This window comes from Dipodomys merriami, unplaced genomic scaffold, assembly GCF_024711535.1.
Source record: "Dipodomys merriami isolate MVZ:Mamm:240054 unplaced genomic scaffold, mDipMer1.0.p SCAF_3, whole genome shotgun sequence".
NCBI lineage: Eukaryota > Metazoa > Chordata > Mammalia > Rodentia > Heteromyidae > Dipodomys > Dipodomys merriami.
Genome location: NW_027204492.1, coordinates 87,109,796 through 87,129,619, shown reverse-complemented (window position 1 = coordinate 87,129,619; position 19,824 = coordinate 87,109,796). Strand labels below are relative to the sequence as shown.

The window sequence follows — 19,824 nt, the reverse complement described above, 5'->3', positions numbered from 1 at the left end:
TTCTGCTGTGTGATTCAGGATCATGCAATCTGCATTGTCCTGTAGCTCTCTAAAGGATGCCAACAATTAGGCAACATACCTCTCCATTCCTTCTTTGTATATTGGAGGGTTCCACTCCCCTTGAGGTGATGAGAGGAGGAAAGTAGAGAAAATTTGCTTGTTTCCACTACACCTTTACACTGAATCTCAGCTAATACAGACTGAGAGGAAGAATGCAGTTCCTCCACCCAGCTGTAGCCACCAAATGGAGAAAGAAGGCTGTAGCCAGAAATAATTAGTGATGGTAGAGTAACATTGTGTTACAGAATAGCTTTTGTAAAGTAGTGATTTGTGTTATTGTGATGCCTAGTCCTTTATGCTACCTAATGCTGGGCCATAGATGCGTGTGTGTGTGTGTGTGTGTGTGTGTGTGTGTATGTCTGTGTGTATGTTTGGGTCCAGACCAGGAAAACATATGTCTGGATTCACTCTTTGCAAAAAAAAAAAAAAATGGTTGTGTGTGCTGATTGCATGCCACAACTAAAACAACGTCCTCTAAAAGAAGAAAACAAAGCTGATGCAGCAAATCCCTGCATCCTAGTCCGCAGATCAGCATAGGACTCACAGAGCAGATTGGCGTGGTGACACAACTCTGGCAAACAGAATCAGAAGGCAGTTGATGGATAATTGTGAGCCATTATGAAAACCCTAAGGAAATGGAAAAGGACTGGTGTGCCTCCACGGGTGCAGTGGTGGATTGTGAGTACATATCCGAGTATTTCCCAGCCCCATATCAACCCCTCATTTCCCCACCTCCTCCTGTCTGTGATTGGTCCCTCACTGCATGGTAAGCTGAGTAGCTGGAATTGGGGCTGGGGGAGTGTGTGTCAATATGGGGAACTACATCATCCATAGAGTCACAACAACGTGTGTATGCGCATGGGGTTATGAGCCTGGGCGGCATAGTGCGCAGGCGCCAGTGCTGGGGGCGTGTACGTCAGTCCCGGAATCTAGATCTTCCACAAGGTCACAATGATGCGCGTGTGTGCGTGGGGTCATGAGCCTGGACAGCATTGTGCGCAGGCGCCGGCGTGGGCGCTCGAGGTCTAACAGTCGGCGTGGTGTCCACTGGCAGTCCCGGCGCTGAGGAAATTGCCGCCTGGCTGTTTTCCGCGTGGCGGCTGCAGAGATCTGCTCTTCAGTGGGTTCTTGGAAGACGCCAGCAGGGAGAGAAGAGGGGGACACGTGGTTCTTTGGGAGCAGGGGTACAGTGGTGAGGGTGGCTCCCTTCCCGTGCTGGGGCTAGGCCGTAGGCGTTCCTGTCAGGGATCCCGGATGCCAGCAGTAGGGGGAACACGTCTGGCTCCTCAGCCTGGTGCCATTGGGGTGCGGCTCTCTCTCGGATGGCGCGCTCGGGCAGTGGAGGGGAAAGGATGAACCCAGGTCGTGGGGGACCCTGGGTCACCTCAGCGAATGTACTCCGAGAGGAGGGAAGACGCGTGGGGGGGGGGCGGGCTCGAAGTCGAGACTCTTCATGGAAGCTGATTCTCTACCTTCATCATCCACAGACGCTGCCGGCTGGCGGCGCAAAGGCCGAAGAAGTCTGGAGATTTCCCCTGGAGGTGTTAGCGTGAACCACATTGCTGCCTGGTGGTTTGCCACGTTGCAGAATCCAGAGTTCTGGTTCTGACTTGGTTTATTGGAGACACCATCAGGTAAGAGTTGGGATGACACGAGCCTCTTTGGGAGCATGTGTTTTGGTTTCAGTTTTTCTTCGTTTGTTTTCATTAGGGGTGTTGAACTCGGGGCTCTGGGTTGTTCATGAGCTTTTTCACTCCGCCTAGTGTTGTACCGCTTTAAGGCACAGCTCCACTTCTGGTTTGCTGATTGTTAATTGGAGATAACTGTATAATAGGCATTTTCCTGCCTGGGCTGGCTTCAAACAGCAACCCGCAGATATCCACCTCCTAAGTAGCTAAAACTTGAGTCTTCAGCCGTGGACCACTGGCTTTGGGAGCATGATTTAAGTGCTTCCTCTGCTTATATCTTCTGCTTCATTGTCCTGAGTCAGGTGATCTGGGTATCCCCTAATTCGTGTCAGAAGTTGGACAGATAACTCTACTCCCTGCCTCATCCAATATGAATTCCCTCTTACTATTGGTTGGTGTCATAGGAAGAGGAAAGTATGTCATAGGCCCCTGGGTGCTACTGAGCCTCCCATCTGAATCTCTCATAAGTAGGCTGAATGGAGGAATGCAATCCACAACCTTCCTCCAGCTTCAAGAAGAGATCCAAAGTATCCATGGTGCTTATTTTGTGAGGACTGCGGGCATTATGTTTTAGTAGGGTATCTGGTGTTAAAATTATGTTTTTGGTAGATGTGATGTGTTCCTACTATTCAAGCTAATGCAGAACAAAGGTGGTTTTCATTGGATCTTTCCTTGAGATCAGTGCATGGAAAATTTACAATGGCCTTAGTTAAAAATATCATTGGCCATGGTACTACTACTAGCATGGCCTGTCTGATGGAACATCCCTCCACCCTCCCCCACAAAGAAAACAGAATGCCAAGCAAGTGTTGGTGTATCCCTCAATCTACAGACTAAGTATATAGGACCAGCATATAGACAATGTGGCCTCATGTGGCAATTGTCCTCTTTTTAGACTGGAATCCTCATGTTGCTGATAAATTGAGAGATAAGTGTGAGACCTTGGTCATATGCTACCAAACAGTAAAGGCTCTACTTTTACAGCTCTATATTATGACAAACCAGAATACTACCTTTCCACAGTTAAAAAATAACCCTCATTTCTCCATGTCCTACTGTGTGGTCCTTCTTTATAATTGATAGGGGGAGGGGCACAAGTTATTCCTGTTAAACTGTGTGAAAGTGAAGACCTCTCAATCTCATGCAGTGCCAGGAACATGTGGCAGGTTCAATTGGGGGTAGGGGTTGGTTATGGTAGGGGTTTTTGTGATGAACCTCCTCATGCTGTTGTCTCCTAAAGCCTGTTGCAGGGAGCTAAAGTTCCTAACCACTCATGAAACCTCCACTGGCAGTACTGGAGTAGATGAAGTTGCTGCCTAGATATTTGAAGCTCCGTGGTCTAGTGTCAAATTCTCAGGTTGGTTTGTTGATAGTGCCACAAGGCAAACAGGTGGGATGATGTGTGGTAATTAGAGAACAGGCAGAAAGTGCTAACTGTGGCTTCCTTGGTCAACTGCGAACAGTACTCCTTTCTGGGTTTGCACTGATGACAGCAGTTGGACAGTATACATCTCCCACTTCAGTCTGGTATAGTTGGTGCTTCAGCTTCCCAGTGCATCCTGCAGCCAGGCAGTGTAAAAGTATGGCCCCAAGTCTCTTGCTGCCTCTGGGCTTTGTTTCCTTTTTGCAGAATATCAGCTAATTAACTCTGAGATGAAGAAAGAGGTTCCTCCACCAGGCTTCAGCCTCTAAAGGAGACTGAAGATTCTAGCATGTTGTAGTCTGTGGAAGCCAGGTAGCATTATTTACAGAAAGCTGGTGTCTAGTCCCTATTGAGTAGGTAGTGACAGGGTGGCGTTATGTTTCAGTGGGACCTCTGGTTTTGAAATGGTGTTTTTAGTGGCTATGGGACCCCTCATGTTATCTTAGCTATCTGGGGAGCAAATTGCTGTTGTTTATGTTTATTTGAGGGCAGTCCAGGCAATGGCATGTCCTCATGTTTTCAGGAAAAGTGGCTATGGCATTGGACTCCTGGTCCTAGTGATAGAACAGCCAGCAAAAAGAAGAAAGACAAGTGAGAGGGGGGGAGATGGGAAGGGAGGGGAAGGGGAAACAAAGGAGAGGCAACAATGCTTGATAAGAAATGTACTCATTACCTTGCCCATGTAATTGTGACCCCTCTGTGCAGTATTTTCACAATAAAAAGTGAAAAGTGGGAGACGTGGGACAAGTGAAAGTGGGAGAATCCCTGAATTCAATACCTACAACCAACTGAGACAAAAACAGACAGATTCATATGCACAATGGGCTGTGTGCCTGTTGCTAGACTGAAAGCCCAAGGCTCCCTAGGGAAAATGGAGAGACCTTAATCAAAGTGAAATGCATCCTAAAAGGATTAGGAGCATAGGTTCAGTTCTTCAGTGCTAGCTCATGAGTAGGAATCCTAAAGCATCAGTTTTCCTACCCTTTTGTCCAGTTTGTTTCCTCGCTTCAATTGGGAGGGTGAGTGGCGGGAGTCACTGGTGGCACACAGTGTGCAATTCTGGACTTCTGAATTGTTCCTAGGGGGGAGTGGAATGGGGTTTGTGTGGGGAATGGTGAGCCCCTGACTGCGTTTTCTGTAAATCATCACTGGGAATGCTGTAGGTCTTATCCAGGTATGAGTTATCTTCTGGTGCCATTGAAGTCCATTGATACCCCTCATCCAGGTATGAAGATCTTATGGTCTGTTGGTCTCTTGGTAATGCCAAAATGTTGGTACGTGGGGGATAACAAGTATGTCTTCGGGAAATTAGTCTTTCAGATTTTATCTCAGTATAAAGTGGTACAAATTAGAGTTTCATGTAGAGAAAGTATCTGTAATGGAACCTGGGAAACTTTGAGAATAAATCAGAAAAAAGTACACAAATTACACAGGTACTGCCTCTGAGTTCCTTTCTTGTTATTGTTAACATGGAAAGGCATCAAAAGAAGCAAACACTGGGAAGGAAACTCCTTGAGACTTTTATTTTAAATTAACTACCCCACACTGGAAATAGCACTGTTGATCAATGTGGTAGAGCACTAGCATTGATCACAAACGTTCAGGGACAGTATCCAGGCTCTGAGCTCAATCAAGCCCTAGAACCAGAGAGAAAGCATGTTCACACACACACACACACACACACACACACACACACACACACACACACACACACACACACAGGAACACGTATCTGCACAGAAAAACATTTTCAGGGAGTACGACTTTCAGTATGTATTTTCTGCTTTCCTAACTCAGGAAGACTCTATCTGCAGCTGCAAATGATAATGAATCTTCCTAGTTCTTAATGCTTTACTAGAGGACCTAATTTGTCCTATGGAGATAGGCAGAAGTATAGAGTCTAGGATCCTCATGAAATGTTGATCTAAGCGTACATCAGTAAGGCAACTTTAAAAAAAGGCTATAGACATGTATGTGGTATGGTGGGCACTCTCTAGCCTGAACACCTAGTGTTTTGTACCTGTCTAAGGGACTTTGTAAATAAAACAGATGTGTTTTATGTGGGGAGTAATGACAGTTGCTTATCTGATATCTAATTTTCCTATCTTTTCCATTACCACCTCAAATTTTCATCTAGCCTAGGAAAGAGGCTCACCTTCTAGCCTCTCTTAAAATAAGGATATCCATTTAACCCAGCTCTGGCAAATAAGATGTAAGTGAGAATCTCCTGATTTTGGGTTCTAAGACAGTTGCTGTTTTCTGGTGAAACTGGGCAGATTTGGCAGTCATTGGGATGTTCACCTGCTTCACATTTAGTAGTGGGCCTCTGGAGAGCTTTCTTAGCAGTATGAAAAAATACATGTTTAAGAGGGCAGAGCAGGAAGATAGGAGGAGCCTTGCAGTTTGTAGACATTGCAGAGACTATATTTAGAATGACCAATAAGTTGTTCATTTACTGCCCTCTGCTGTCAGTCCTAACTCATCTACCTCCCTCCCACAATGTTCAACTCCTGCTCCATATGCAGTGTCACTAGGACACTGGAGTCCCTTCCAGGAAGTATATATTTGCATTCAAACCACTGTTTGCCTCAGGCAGTACTTAGTTGTCTGAACCCAGGACTAGTTGGTTTGAGAAGGCCTGCTATAGGTCCAAAGAAAGTTTGTGACCTTTCAGAAAAGTATGACACAGAAATTAAATTTTTGAAGCAAGTCATGATGGCTCACCCGTCATCCTATCTACTCAGTGGGCTGAGATTTGGAAGATTATGGTTTGAAGCCAGTCAGGCAATAAAGCTCATCAGAGTCTACCTCTGAGTAAAAAGCAAAAGGTCAGACTGGATGTGTGGCTGAAGTGGTAGAGTTCTAACTGAAAAGCAAGCCAAGCAAGAGCAACAGGCTCTGAGTCCAAACCCTGGTCTTGGCCATGCATGTACACGCCTGCACACATGCACACACACACACACACACACACACACACACACACACACACATGCTACAATAGAACTACTCAGGATTAGTTGAGTGCTAACACCAGGTCGAGTAGTTTTTACTGTATTTCATAGAATGCTCACAATGACTTCTGAGCAGGCAGACCTCTTAGAGATAAGGAGAGTAGACATTGGATTGTGGTGGAAGTCTTCACAGGTGGTTTGTTACAGATGTTAGTCAAACTCTGGTGTGAAGTCTCCCAGATCCACCCTTCGTTTTTGTACTCTGGCCTGATTAGTCCTGGAGTTTGGCTAGAATTTGAATACTTGGATGGAGACTTTGGAAAGGAAGCCCAGAATGGAAATGAACAGAAACATTGACAGACTTCATTGATTGCATCCCATCCAGCAGTCGAGAGGCCAAATGGCTAAAAGAGAAGTATGTGTTCTGCAAACGACTACATATTTGTGGACACCTAAATATCCTATGGCAGTCAGTGTGGGATATGCCCTTTTAGGAGAAAATACAAAGCATGTACTCCCTGATCAACAAGTCTTGCTCTCTCCCTCTCTCCTTCATCTTCCTTCATGCCTTTCTTCTTTCCACCTTCTATATCTTCTCTATTCTCTTCTATATTCATTGCCCCATTCTTTTCCTTCCTCACTCCTTTCCATTTTTGTTGCTAACTGCACCCCGAGGCAGGACAATGGGGGTACCAGAGCCTAAGAAATGAGAAAAACATAGAGATGCAGAGAGAGAAGGAAATGCAGTGGGAAACAGGGAAACCAAGGTTCACAGGCCCCTGGACCCAAAGTTCCCGCAAGCAAGCATATTTATTTGAGTTCATATGAAGAAGGTTACCATGCATATATGCAGAAAATAAAGCATCTGTACTGTTATTACAATCAGAGACAAAACAGAGTTTATGAGAAAAACTGACTCCCTTATTGTTTTGTGAAGAAGATGGTAAGCCAGGCAAATTCCAGAAATATATTCCACTTTATCTAGTTTTCAAGGTCTAGCTCTCAACACTTCCAACACTAAGGAAGGTGGCAGCATTCTAAGCTCTTAACCCTCTTCAGAGCTATCTGTTTTAACACATCCATGGCCAGTTCTCAGCATTCTGAGTGTTGCTGAGGGAGCATTCCAACCTCACAAACCTTTTCCAGGTTTTCCAGCGCAGCTTCAGAGTTCCCTACACTTTTTCTCATTCTTCTTTCCTCTTCCCCCTTCTGCTACCCTCTTCTTTCTTCTTCTATTAACTCTTTAGTTTCCTCTATTAACTCTTTAGTTTCCTCTTCTTTCTGCCTTCCTCTCTTTTTTCCTCTGTCTCTTCTTCTTTTCTTCCATCCCTCTTCCCAACACTTTCTCTCTTCCTTACCTTGAAGCCAGAGATTTCCACATGATAAGCTTGAGCTCCCCCACAAAACTACACATCAGCTTCTTATACCATGTTTCAATTTTTGTCTTTGTTCTAGTCCTGGGACTTGAATTCAGGGCCCCAATACCTTCCTTTTTAGCTCAGGGGTAGTGTTCTGCCACTTTAGCCACAACTCCACTTCTGGATTTTCGCTGGTTAGTTGGAGATATGAGGCTCATGGACTTTCTAACCTGTGTTGGCTTTGAACTGAAATTCCTACATCTCTGGCTCCTGAGTAGCTAGGATTACAGGAGTGAGTAACCAGTGCAGAATTTTTCATATTTGTGGTATTTGAGAAGGTGATTTCCCTTTCCTCGACGAAGGGGCTTATCATCTGAATTACTCAGAAAACCAATGGTGCGCTTACAGATACATTACAGTTATTTAAGCATCCCAACATAGAAAATCTCACAAGATTATTGAAAAATAGTGATAAGGAAAGGACCTCAAAGTCTATGTTCTACACATTGGTTCTTTTTTTACAATGCAATTGAAGATGCTCAGAAGAGAGGAATTATAAAACCTCTCAGCTCAGAATCAAGATAAAAGCCTGGTGGAGTCAGGGAAGGATGAGCAGGACACAAAATGCAGTATGAGGTCATGAAAACAAGAGGATGGATTGTAGAGACACTGAGAATTTCTTCTGCTACATTGCCACAGAACAAAATTGATACCATGACTTAAAACCCAACATTGTACTCGGATACCAGTGGCTTATTCCTCAGGAGGTTGCTCAGACCTGAGGATCATGGTTCAAAACCAACCCAGGAAGGAAAGTCCCTGAGACTCTTATCTCTAATTAATCACAAAAAGCCAGAAGTTGCACTATGGTTAAATGGTAGAGTGCTAGCCTTGAGCAAAAGATGATCAAGAACAATGCTCAGGCCAAGAGTTCAATCCCTAGGACCTGCAACAAACAAACGGTGATTGTTATTCAACTTCTGTAAACTAGTTATTTGTAAGTCTGAAATCTTAGTATAGTGGTTCAAAGCCAGACAAGACAGGATCATCCCTGAGACTCTTCTCTCCACTTAGCCAAAAAACATTCCACAAGTAGATCTAGGACTCTAGTAGGAGAACAGTAGCCTTGGGACAAAAATAAAGGCAAAGACAGAAAGAAAGAGAGACACAGAGAGACAGAATGAAAGAAAGGAAATAGAATGGAGATAGAAAGAAGACAAAAGAAAAGGAAAGAAAACCTATCTTATAAGAATCCTAAATCCTCACTCCTTCCGATATTTCTTTCAGGTGTTTGGAGGTACTAAGTCCAGACTTATGGTCTCTATGAGTGAACATGTCATTTATTGAATAGTCCCCTTGCACTCTCCCCCCTCTCTCTCCCCTCTCCCTCTCCCTCCCTCCTCCCTCTCCCTCTCTCTCTCTTCCTCCCTCTCTCTGTGTCTCTCTCAATTACAAACCTGATGGGTTTTATACAGCTTATCACATACAAATAATACTGATTTCCTAATTTAGAGATTGTACCAAATACTTGTTAAACATTTGATATAAAACTTTGTTGTTTAAAATAATAAAACTTAATATGTAGGCTACGGGTTGGTAGGGGAGACTAACAATCTTAGCTACTAGACAGGTCTCAGGATCACAGTTTAAAACTAGCCCAGGCAGGAAAGTCCACTAGAATTTAGTGTCCAGTTAACCAGCAAAAGGCCAGCAGTGGAGTTGTGGCTCAAGTGGAAGAACACTAGCTTGATTTTTTAAAAAAATCTCAGGGACAGCATGTTTGCTCTTAATTCAAACCTTATGAGTATAACCCACATAAAAAAATCTAGAAGGGGCAGGTAGGAGACTGCAGGCAGGAGACTCATATCTCAGGAGACTGAGATCTGAGTATTGTGGTTGAAAGCCAGCCCAGGCAGAAAAGTCTGTGAGACTCTTACCTCCAGTTAACCACCAAAAACCCGGAGTGATACTGTGGCTCAAGTGGTTGAGCACTAACCTTGAGCTAAAGAGCTGAGGGACAGCACCCAGGCCCAGGCCCAGGGTTCAAGCCTCACAACTGACAAAAAAATCAAGAAGGGAAAAAGAATGGAGATGAAATTAGAGGAGTAAGGCCTGGATGTTATACCATGATGACAGCTGATGTGGAGAGGTGAAAGGAGGGCTGAGAACATGTGGAGCCAGCCAAAGAGACTAAGCCTCAAAGAAGTAGGAAAGTAGAGTATATCACAGAACTTGATGGAAGAAGCAGTGGTCAGAGAATTCCTAGATGGTGTTTCACTTCTTTCAAAATCACAAAGAACCAAGTTGGAGAGGGTATGTTGAAAAACATGGGTAATTCACAGGGAAAAATGCCACATGAATAAATACCCACCTGTCAGCCACGTGTCTGTGGCGTACATCTGTAATCCTAGTTCCACAAGAGGCTGAGACCTTGAAAACAGAGGTTTAAGTCCACAGAATGAGGCAGAAATGTCCAAAAGACTCCATCTTTAATTAAACAGCAAAAAGGAGGACTTGGAGGTAGAGACAAGTCATGAGTGATAAAGCAGAGAAAGTATGAAGCCCTGATTTCAAACTAGCTACCAGGTACTGCTGTACATCACAATACCAAAAACACCTAGGGACCGTGACAAGATTGAGAAACCCCCTTTTGAAGTATACTGGTATGGACATATACTTCTGAGAGGAAAATGAAGAGGAATGCACATTAGCAGCTATGCAGGTTGTGCCAGCTGACTTGCTAAATTCTGCTGCTTCCTGTACCTTAAAAGGTGGAATTCTCCTTCAGCTCCCTTGGTTCACAAGGAATTTCTTCCTCCCTGGACCCCAGGTCCGGGCCAGTCTATGATCAAAAGTCATAGCTCATCTCATGTAAGGTATCTCTGAGAAGAGGAAACTTAGCCTCTCCTTTTCGTGAATTTGGTTCCACTAAATATTTGGAAAACTGATCCTGGGCTTGTATTTAACCTACAAAGACTTCTTTTCTCTTTTGCTTTCCCACTACACTTTTCTGTCTTGTTAGTATTCATTTTTAAATACAAATCTACTTACTAAGTTCTTAAATCAACATTGTATAAAAGATAAAAAGTTCCATTCCCCTTTCTTTTCTTCTGGTTTTGGGAGGTTTCATTTTTGCATTCCCATATCTGACCTCTGGTACAGGTACATGTATTGGTTTCTGATTCATCCTCTCACTGGTTCTTTTTGCAAATTTAAGCACATATACAATTATTCTCTAAGTTTCTGTGATGTTGGCACACTATTGCACTCTCATTTTAGTGTGTGTTGGCACTGGGTTTTGAACTCAGAGCCTTGAGCTCATACTTGTCACGTTTATTCAAGGCTGCCTTTCTACCCCTTCAACCACACCTCCTCTTTGAACTTCTTTCTGGTTAAATGGAAATGAGGCTCTCTCAGTCTTTGCTGGACAGGCTGCCTTCTATGTTCCAACCTCAGATTTCAGCCTCCTGTATAGGTAAAATTATTGTTGTGACCAACAGTATTCAACCTCACGCTTGGTGATGGAACCTAACAGCCCTACTTGCTTCACTATGCAGAGAATGATTTGAGTGTCTTTTGTGAACTTCATGCTTACATTAGTGGTATTATTTTCATTTTTGATCTGTTCATTCACCATCAATGCATTGTATATTTGACATCTGTAGGCGTTGTGACTTCCTGACTTGGATATATACTCCCAAGAGTTTTTAATACCTTGTTCCCTCTGCAGTGGTGGTAAAGAGTGCGCATACATGTTACTCAATCACACACATACTTGTAGGCTCTGGGAAGGCTGTTCTTTGATGGAAATATAGCAGAGGGTTCTCTTCTCTTCTCCCCAGCTCCTTGCCCAAAGTCAACATTCAACTAGACTGAGAAGATTCCACAGCTGCAGGCTGAACCACATTTACGGGAGAGGAACTTTCAGAGGAATAAAGGGTGAGTGCCAGTTTCCATCTTCTCTCTGGAAATGCCCTCTTGCTCAGCCTTTCCTTTGTATTTATTATGCCTAGAAGCCAAAGCACCTGGGCTTCAGGATAAACATAATTTTCAGTTTTTTTTATCTTACTGTAACACTCATTGTTATTGTCACCTTTATAGAGGAGGATTCAAAGTCAGATTGTGGACTATGAAGGCCTCAGGCTTCTCCAGCATAGCAGATCATCACCCCCAGTCTCAATCCCCATTGGTGTCTTACTGGACTTTGATGCCAAAACTCTAGATAATGATCAAGGGCCTCTCCTTGAGGCCTCATGGAAGTGGATGATGGGGGCAGTATTCATTCTGGCTCTACAACATCCTAGGCAAATTTATCCTAAAACATATTGATTTCATTCTTTAATAGACTCCGCAGTGCCCCACATCAAATATGTGAGCCTGAACAAAGGAGGTGATTGACCTAAGTTTCTGCCTCTTTTTCCTGGGATACGAACTCAAGCAAGGGAAATAACAAAATGCTGAAATAGGGTTACAGGATGTACCATTGTAACAATGAGAAATGTAAGACACTATGTTGAAAACAAAATTTACAACTTTAGGAGTGGGGAGGGAGAAGTTGTGGAGGGAAGGGACAGTAGGGGAAAAACAAAGGAGGAGGTAACAATGCTCCATAGGAAATGTACTCATTACCTTACTCATATAACAGTAACTCCTCTGTACAGTATTTTTACAATAAAAATATATACAACAAAAGAACCCAATCCTCCTGGTTTCCAAGCAGTCCTGACAGCTCTACTTTGGCAAATCAAATCTCTAGATGGGTGTTCCCACCAAATCTGTCTGGGACTTAGAATTCTGACAGTTCATCTGGGTTCAAGCCATTTGTACAAACAGTGTGGTTATCCTGTGGTTTTCTACTAGGAGTTGGACATTTTCTCAAGTGTTAGACAGGGGTGTCCTGTGTTGCGGATGTGACCAGTCCCCAATAATATCTCAAGAACTAAATTTCTAACAAGCTACTCTGATAGACAACATTTCCCTCATTTTGTTAGGACTCATTGCTGCAGGAGTAGCACGTCCTAGGTAACTAATGGGAAAGGCCCCTTGGAAGTCTAATAATTTTAATATATAACCATCATGCTCCTAGTATTTAAGGTTAGCATAATATATTGTTTTTTACCCTTTTAAGCATTTGTGCTTTTACATAATTTCTTTTAGACAGCATATACTATTTTTAAAGATATATTTTACAGAATGACAACATGTGTTAAGTTACATGGCATCTGTCTAGCAGGTGCTAAAGAGAAGAAACATTTTGTGAATATCTTCTCATTCATTTATTTTGACTGTTTAACCTGAACCTAATTATTGTGCTTAGGTATAACTTTTTGTGGAGTGAGGTTTGAATCCAGATCTTCACACTTGCTTGGCTGTTTCTATAACACTGAACCACTCTTAACTGCTAAGCTTTTGCTGGTTACTTGGAAATTGAGTCTAGAGCACTTTTCTTCCTGTGCTTGCCTCAAACTGAGAGCCATCAGGTCTCAGCCTCCTGAGTAGCTAAAATTACAGATGTGAGCACCTGGGAAATTCTAACATTTTCTTATATTTTGTTTTCTGTCTGTTTTTCTGTTTCTCTTTCCTGTTTTCCTTTCTTACATTACTGTGAGGTGTTTTAATATTTTGATTTAATTAGTGTTTTGAATATACCTTTTATATTTTCAAAAGATACTTTAGATATTAAAATATCTGAATAATTAATCATAGTTTACAGTTGTTAATATTTTTTATGTCTGCCATAGCACTGAAACACAGACTAGTCGCTGTTCCTGAGCTTCTTTTGCTCAAGGCTCACACTCTGCCACTTTTGCCACAGCTCCACTTCCAGTTTTTCATGGTTATTGATAATGAATGTCACAGACCTCCGCCATCTGAATAGCTAGGATTAAAGACATGTGTTACCAGCATACAGCTTTGTTATCAAAATTGTTGATTGCTACTAAATGGAGAGAACTTATTTTCAGCTAGGTAGGTTTTTATCCTCCTATTTGAGAATGTGTTTTGTTTTGGTGGTATTGAGATTTGAACTCCAAGCTTTGTGTTTAGTAGGGATTATTCTATTCCATCATCCACATATCCAGCTCTTAGAATATAAATTTCTCATGTATTTTTGTATAGATGGAACCCATTATCAGGTCATATTATAATTTTTCCTCATCAGTTCAGCATGATTTAAAATTAGTACAAGGAAAGGTGTGTCTATTATAACCACCCTGATTTATACATATTTCTTGGTTTTTCTTTCTAAGGTTCTAAGCCTCTTTCTAATACTGCTTTCTTTTTGTATGGAGAACTTCCTTTAGCTGGACATTATTGATACAACATTAGTGAAAATTTTCTGAATTTGCTGTCATCTGAGAATGCCTTATTTTCCCCACTTTTCATGAGGATATTTTCCATGAGCCTGGAATTCAGAGCTGACAGTTCTTTACTTTCACCCATTTGAACAATGTAACCCTACCTTCTAGACTTTTCTGGATTCAGGGAAGAAATATGATAGCATTTAAACCATTGCCCCTCTGTAGGTAATGTGAGCATTTCTCTCTAGCTGCTTTGAGGTGATTTTTTTTTCCTTTTATTTTTCATAAGTTGCTTATGGTATGTCTCATTAGGGATATTTTTGGGGTTTGCCTGTCTGGTTTTGTGGTTGTGATTCCAAGGACAATTTAGATTTAGCATCCTGGCGGTGTGTGTCTGGTTTGCTTCGTTTGTCTCTTACTCAGAAGCCAGGGTGAAGCTGAGGAAAATTCCACATGGATGTATGGTTTTTAGGTCTGTATGCATGGTGATTTGGGAAGTTTCACAATGAGTCTGACTGGTGTTTTTTTTCCCCTAGGAATAACCATAGAAATTTGACAGAAAACCCCTCGGTGGTGTCTGGAGCTTGAGGCTTGAGAGCCAGAGTTGCTACAGAATTGTGACCTGGAGCATCTGAGGTTAATAATAGCTCTTCATATCCACAATTAAAAATGACCTCCAAGGAAACTAGAATTCCCAAAAGAAAGAAAAAGAACAGAAAACCTGAAAATGTTGAAGAAGAAGAGCTTGAAGAATTTGAAGTGGAGAAAGTAGTGGGCAAACGTATAGTAGCTGGCAAGGTAGAATATCTCCTGAAATGGAAGGGATATTCAGATGATGATAATACCTGGGAATCAGAAGAGCATTTGAATTGTCCAGACTTAATCGAGGCTTTTCTGAATTCTCAGGAAGCTACTAGTGAATCTGAAGGTAGCGTAACAACAGAGAATAGCGAAGCTAGTGATAATCCAACGGGGTTTTCTAGGGGTCTAGAGCCTGAACGAATAATTGGTGCCACAGGAAGTAGTGAAGGATTGATGTTCCTCATGAAGTGGAAAGATTCGGATAAAGCTGATTTGGTGTTGGCAAAAGAGGCTAATGTTAAATGTCCTCAAATTGTAATTAAATTTTATGAACAAAGGATAGTTTGGGATCCTTCATCAGAAAGTGATGCTCAGTGAAAAATACATTACATACATATAAAAGTATAAACAAACTTTGAGTCTTGGCTCTTGTGTTAATGGTTTGAAACAATAACTACAATCTAATAAAATCAAATTTGATATGTTGGTTTTGAAAACAGTGACAGAGTTGAGATTTTTTTTGCTTCAGTTGTGCTGTTACTTTGAAGAAGTATAATAAAGACTTTCTGTAGTTGCTTCCTCTTTTTGGTGTATTTTATTCCTCTGCATTCAAAAACAGTAATTTTTCAAAGTTTCGACGAACTATTTAATTGTTAATTAATCAGAATTACTTGCCTTTAACTGCAGTTTTCAAGGTCCACTCTGAATTTGTGTGTGTTTGCACACGTGCACATATGAAAGATTCTTACATCGAAGTTTATACTTTGGGAGATTTTGTTTGTTTACAAGTGCTGGGCTCCAAACCCATGCATATGACAGGTAAAGTATATTACCAGCAAATGATATATTAATGAGTGACATCCCTGCCTCCCCTCCTTTTTGAGACAGGGTCACTGAGAAGCTCAGGCTGGTCTTACTCTTGCTAGATAGCCTCACTTGCTTCAAATTTTAGGTACTCTGGTATTGGCCATAAATATGTAAATGTAATAGGTTTTTGCAATTTTTCCTGAAAGGAATAGTTATCCCTATCAAGAATATCCTAGCTTACAGGTGGACCCATTGCAACAATGAGATGTACAAATCATTATGTCGAAAAACGAACTTTACAACTTTGGCGGGGGGTGGGGGGGACGACGACAGGGAGTGGGGGGTTTAGGGGGGTGGGGGGAAATTGGAAGGGGTGGGAAGGGGAAACAAAGAGGCAACAATGCTTGATAAGAAATGTACTTATTATCTTTCCTATGTAATTGTAACCCCTCTGTACGGTATTTTCAATAAAAAAAGAAAATCCTAGCTAGATAAGATTAAGACAAATCTCCTTTCCATTAATTAGCTAAACAAAACTCAGTGGACATTGAAAATTTTGTCTATTGAGCCATTTCTTTACAAAATATTGGAATTGTTTAGTGAAAGCTCTTGAATTTGGAGATATCTTAGACTGAGCTAATGGAAATGTAGTCACCTGCTTACAGATTTTGAAACTGTACAACCTCCTGGCATAAATGAATGAACAAAATTTCATAATTATTGACTGGTATGCCTTTCTCATTAACTCAATTCAATCCTTATGTACAGGTTCAATCTTCTCAATATTGGATTACTGGTTCTAAAAAAGGCATAAAATCAACTTTTTAGTAAGCAGAATGCTACCTTACTGTTTATAAATAATGGGGAACTGTGGTCAATAATATTTTCTTATTCTTTAAACAAAATTGAAGTGCTGGTTGCCAGTGGCTCATGTGTGACATTGTAGCTCCTCAAAAACCTAAGTTCTGTGGATCAAGTATGGAGGCTAACCTTATTAGGAAAGTCCCTGAAACCCCCATCTACAATTAACTTCCAAAAACACCAAAAGTGTAGCTGTGGATCAGGTTGTAGAGAACTGCCCTTGACAAAAGTAAACACAGTGGCAGCATCTAAGCCCTGAGTTCCAGCCCCAGGACATTGGCACACACTCTCCCCCCTTTCTCTCTCTCTCTCTCTCTCTCTCTCTCTCTCTCTCTCTCTCTCTCTCCCTCCCTCCCTCCCTCCCCCCTCTCTCACTGTGACTTCACACACACACAGTTAATTAGAATTACCTTTCCCCATGCTCTGAGCTCTGCTCTCTGATATTATTCTTTCCCTCTGCTTGGAAGTTTGAATGACACAAGTAGCCCCTGTGAAAATCCTAGTGTTTACTGTGATTCCTGGCATGGTAAAAGTGACAGAAAAAAAGGAGGAAATACCTGTGTGCAACTTTTCCAGGTTTCCTTTGTTCAAGAGCACAAAGAATCTACCTTCTCCCAACCAGCTAAATGTTGACAACAATGTGGAGGAGGAATCTGACAACAATGTGGGGGAGGAATTTGACTCCTTGCTATATACCTGAAGACTCTGGTATGCAGTCTGATCCTTACTTGGTATGGTAAAAGTACCTTCAGCATGTGGATATGAAAAAGTTAATTAGAATTACGTGGGTGCTCTGGTTGGGAGAAGAGTTAAAAATACAAACTCTGGATACCTGTTGGTGTCACTGGGAAGTCATGTGAGCAGAGGAACTGGGGCCACCTCAGAAATGCACTGATGCCAGTACTTGGGGCAGAAGACACCTTCCCATGGTGCTTGGTGCAATTGAGCCTATTCTTGGTTGATGATCCCAGACAACAGAAGAGGAAAGTATGGCCCCAGGCTGCAGGAGGTAACAAGGTCCCATTAGTGGGCTCTGCACCCAAAATAGACAAAGTCTGTAGTTATTCTGTGGTTAACCAAGTAGCAATAGGGCCTGTATGGTTAAAGTGGTGTTTCTAATGGCTGTGGCAGCCCATTCCTATTTTGCTAGCTAATGAGCGAGCAAAAGTGTATTGGGTTGGTCTAGGCTTGGGAAAAGCCCAGGCAAAAAGATTTCCTGCCCACAGTCTCAACAACAACAAAGAAACAGTATCTGTTCAGAGTGGAATCATGGCAAAAGTGATAGAATGCCTCCTGAAAGCAAAAAAGACAAGAGGAGGGGAATGGCTGAATCTAAGTCCCATGACCACCTTATACACACGAGCATGCACACAGGCAAGCAGGCACAGACAGTCATTTGTTGTGATGCTTACCTCTCACAATGGGAAACATAAGGCAGCCAAGGGAATATTGGAAGACTTTATTCAAAGTGTAAGTAAAACAAAAAGGCCTGAGGATATAACTCCAGTGGCAGTGCGCTGGCATATAAGTTCAATCTACAGCAGACCTCCCTGCTACCCCCATCCCCCCAGAAGAGACAAACCCTCTGATTTCCCTCTGCTCACCAGCCCATGATTGGTTTCTCATTCTAATTGAGAGGCTGAGAGAAATGAGTCAATGCTGGCATACTGTAAAATATAGCTTTTGAAGCACTCTTCATGTGCAGGAAATATGGGCAGAAGAGTAATAGCCACCTGCATCAACCTGCAGAGGATGGAGGTTCTAACTCATGAGTTTGTGCTAGCATCCTGTGGCAGAAATTGACTCCTGGTCAATGGATCCACTGTCATAGCTCACAGGACTGATCCTTTTTTGATCTGGTGATTTTTATCTCAGGTAAGAATATGGGAAATGAAAATACTTGTTTGGGAACCGATTTAAAGTGATGAATCTACGTGATTCGCCTGTGGGGTGGGGGAGGATAGGGTAGGTGGTGATCCTCTCTGGGTATGCATTAATGACAGTAATTGGTGGAGTATATCTCTATATTGTTTCAGCCTTCCTCTTAGATGATGCCAGAAACCAGTGGAGGAAGAATATCTTTCCCCAGGTTGCTTTGTGTAACTGGGATTCCCCACTCAATCTCAGCTAGTGATTCCTAAAAGAGACAAGGGATTCCCCACCGCAGCTTTCCCACTGGCTGCAGCCAGAGAAGGTGCCAAAAGTATGGAAGCTCTATTTAGTCTGTGAAGACACATTGACACTGTGCTTTGGTAAGGCCTGTGTCATCCAAATGTGGTTTCTGCTAAGTATTGTGACTAGTTTTCATTAGCCTAACTGTTCATGGAACAAAATCAGAGATTCATAGTTTGAGAACAGCCCAGGAAAAGGCTTGGACTGGCCCCAATCTCAACAAAAATGCAGGTGTCTGAACTGGAGGCTTACTACAGGTGATACATCAGACCCCTCAAAACAAGAAAGCAAGATGAAATTGAGTTAATCCCTAATTCCAAATCACATAATTACCCCCTCCTTGCACACACAAACCTGTGAACACACACACACAATTCACACACACAAGTTCTCAGTGTGGAGGTGCATGGTGTGCTGGATTAGAAGCACATGTTGGTCTAGGGGAAAATTTAAGACCTTATTCAGAATATAAGTAAAACTATTAATGTCTGTAGTGTAGTTCCAGTGGGACAATATTGGTTTGGGATGTGACCTGCCATCCACATGGTCTGCAGATGCCTGCTTGGAATGCTAGAGGTTAGAACTTCATATGAGCTTTGAGTTGGCAACAAGATGGAAGAGGAAATGACCTATCCTACGTCTTTTTTCCCACTGGCCTTGAATAAAAAGAGTGCAAGGACAGCATCCAGGTCCTAAGTTCAAGCCCCAAATGGCACCAAAAAAAAAGTTGGTCTTTTTGTTCCCTTCACATATTAAAGATACCTGAAGCTATTTTATGGTAGTTACCATAAAATAGCTCCATAACTATCAGTCTGAGGCTCTTGTCTTTCTTAGTGTGTTCCATCTTAAAATCTACCCCATGGCCCAGTGTAATTGCTGGAGGCTAATGTCACTCTGGTCATTTTTGTCTATTTTCTTCAGAGTGAAGAAAGGCCAAGATATTGGAAGGGAGTGGGGTTGTTTGTTTGGTGGTGCTTGTGCTTGAACCTAGGGCTTGTGCATGCTAGATAAGCACTCTACCACTGAGCTACATCTTAGCTCTTGATTTTTTTTCAAAATTTTTGTATATTTTTTATTGTGAAAATACTGGTTTTTTAAAATTGTGATTAAGTGGTTACATAATTTCCCAAATTTTACAGTATTGTGGGATAGTGATACTCAGTTAAATTCACAAACACATTCCAACTTTCCTGGAGAAAATTTTTTATCATGGTCTATAACATTTATGAGTTCTATGAGCTTTTTGTGGGGGGGGGTCCGGTCATGGGGACTGAACTCTGGGCCTGGGTGCTGTCCCTCAGCTCTTCAGCTCAAGCCTAGCCCTCTACCACTTGAGCCACAGCGACACTTCCGGCTTTTTTTCTTTTTGCTTATGCGGTGCTGAGGAATCGAACCCAGGGCCTC

The 19,824-nt window shown here is 42.2% G+C and overlaps 1 pseudogene; it reads left to right on the top strand.

The window, feature by feature from the left end:
• Positions 1-1,084: 1,084 nt before the first annotated feature.
• Positions 1,085-15,005, top strand: LOC138839631 (chromobox protein homolog 3 pseudogene; annotated as a pseudogene).
• The last annotated feature ends 4,819 nt before the right edge of the window (positions 15,006-19,824 follow it).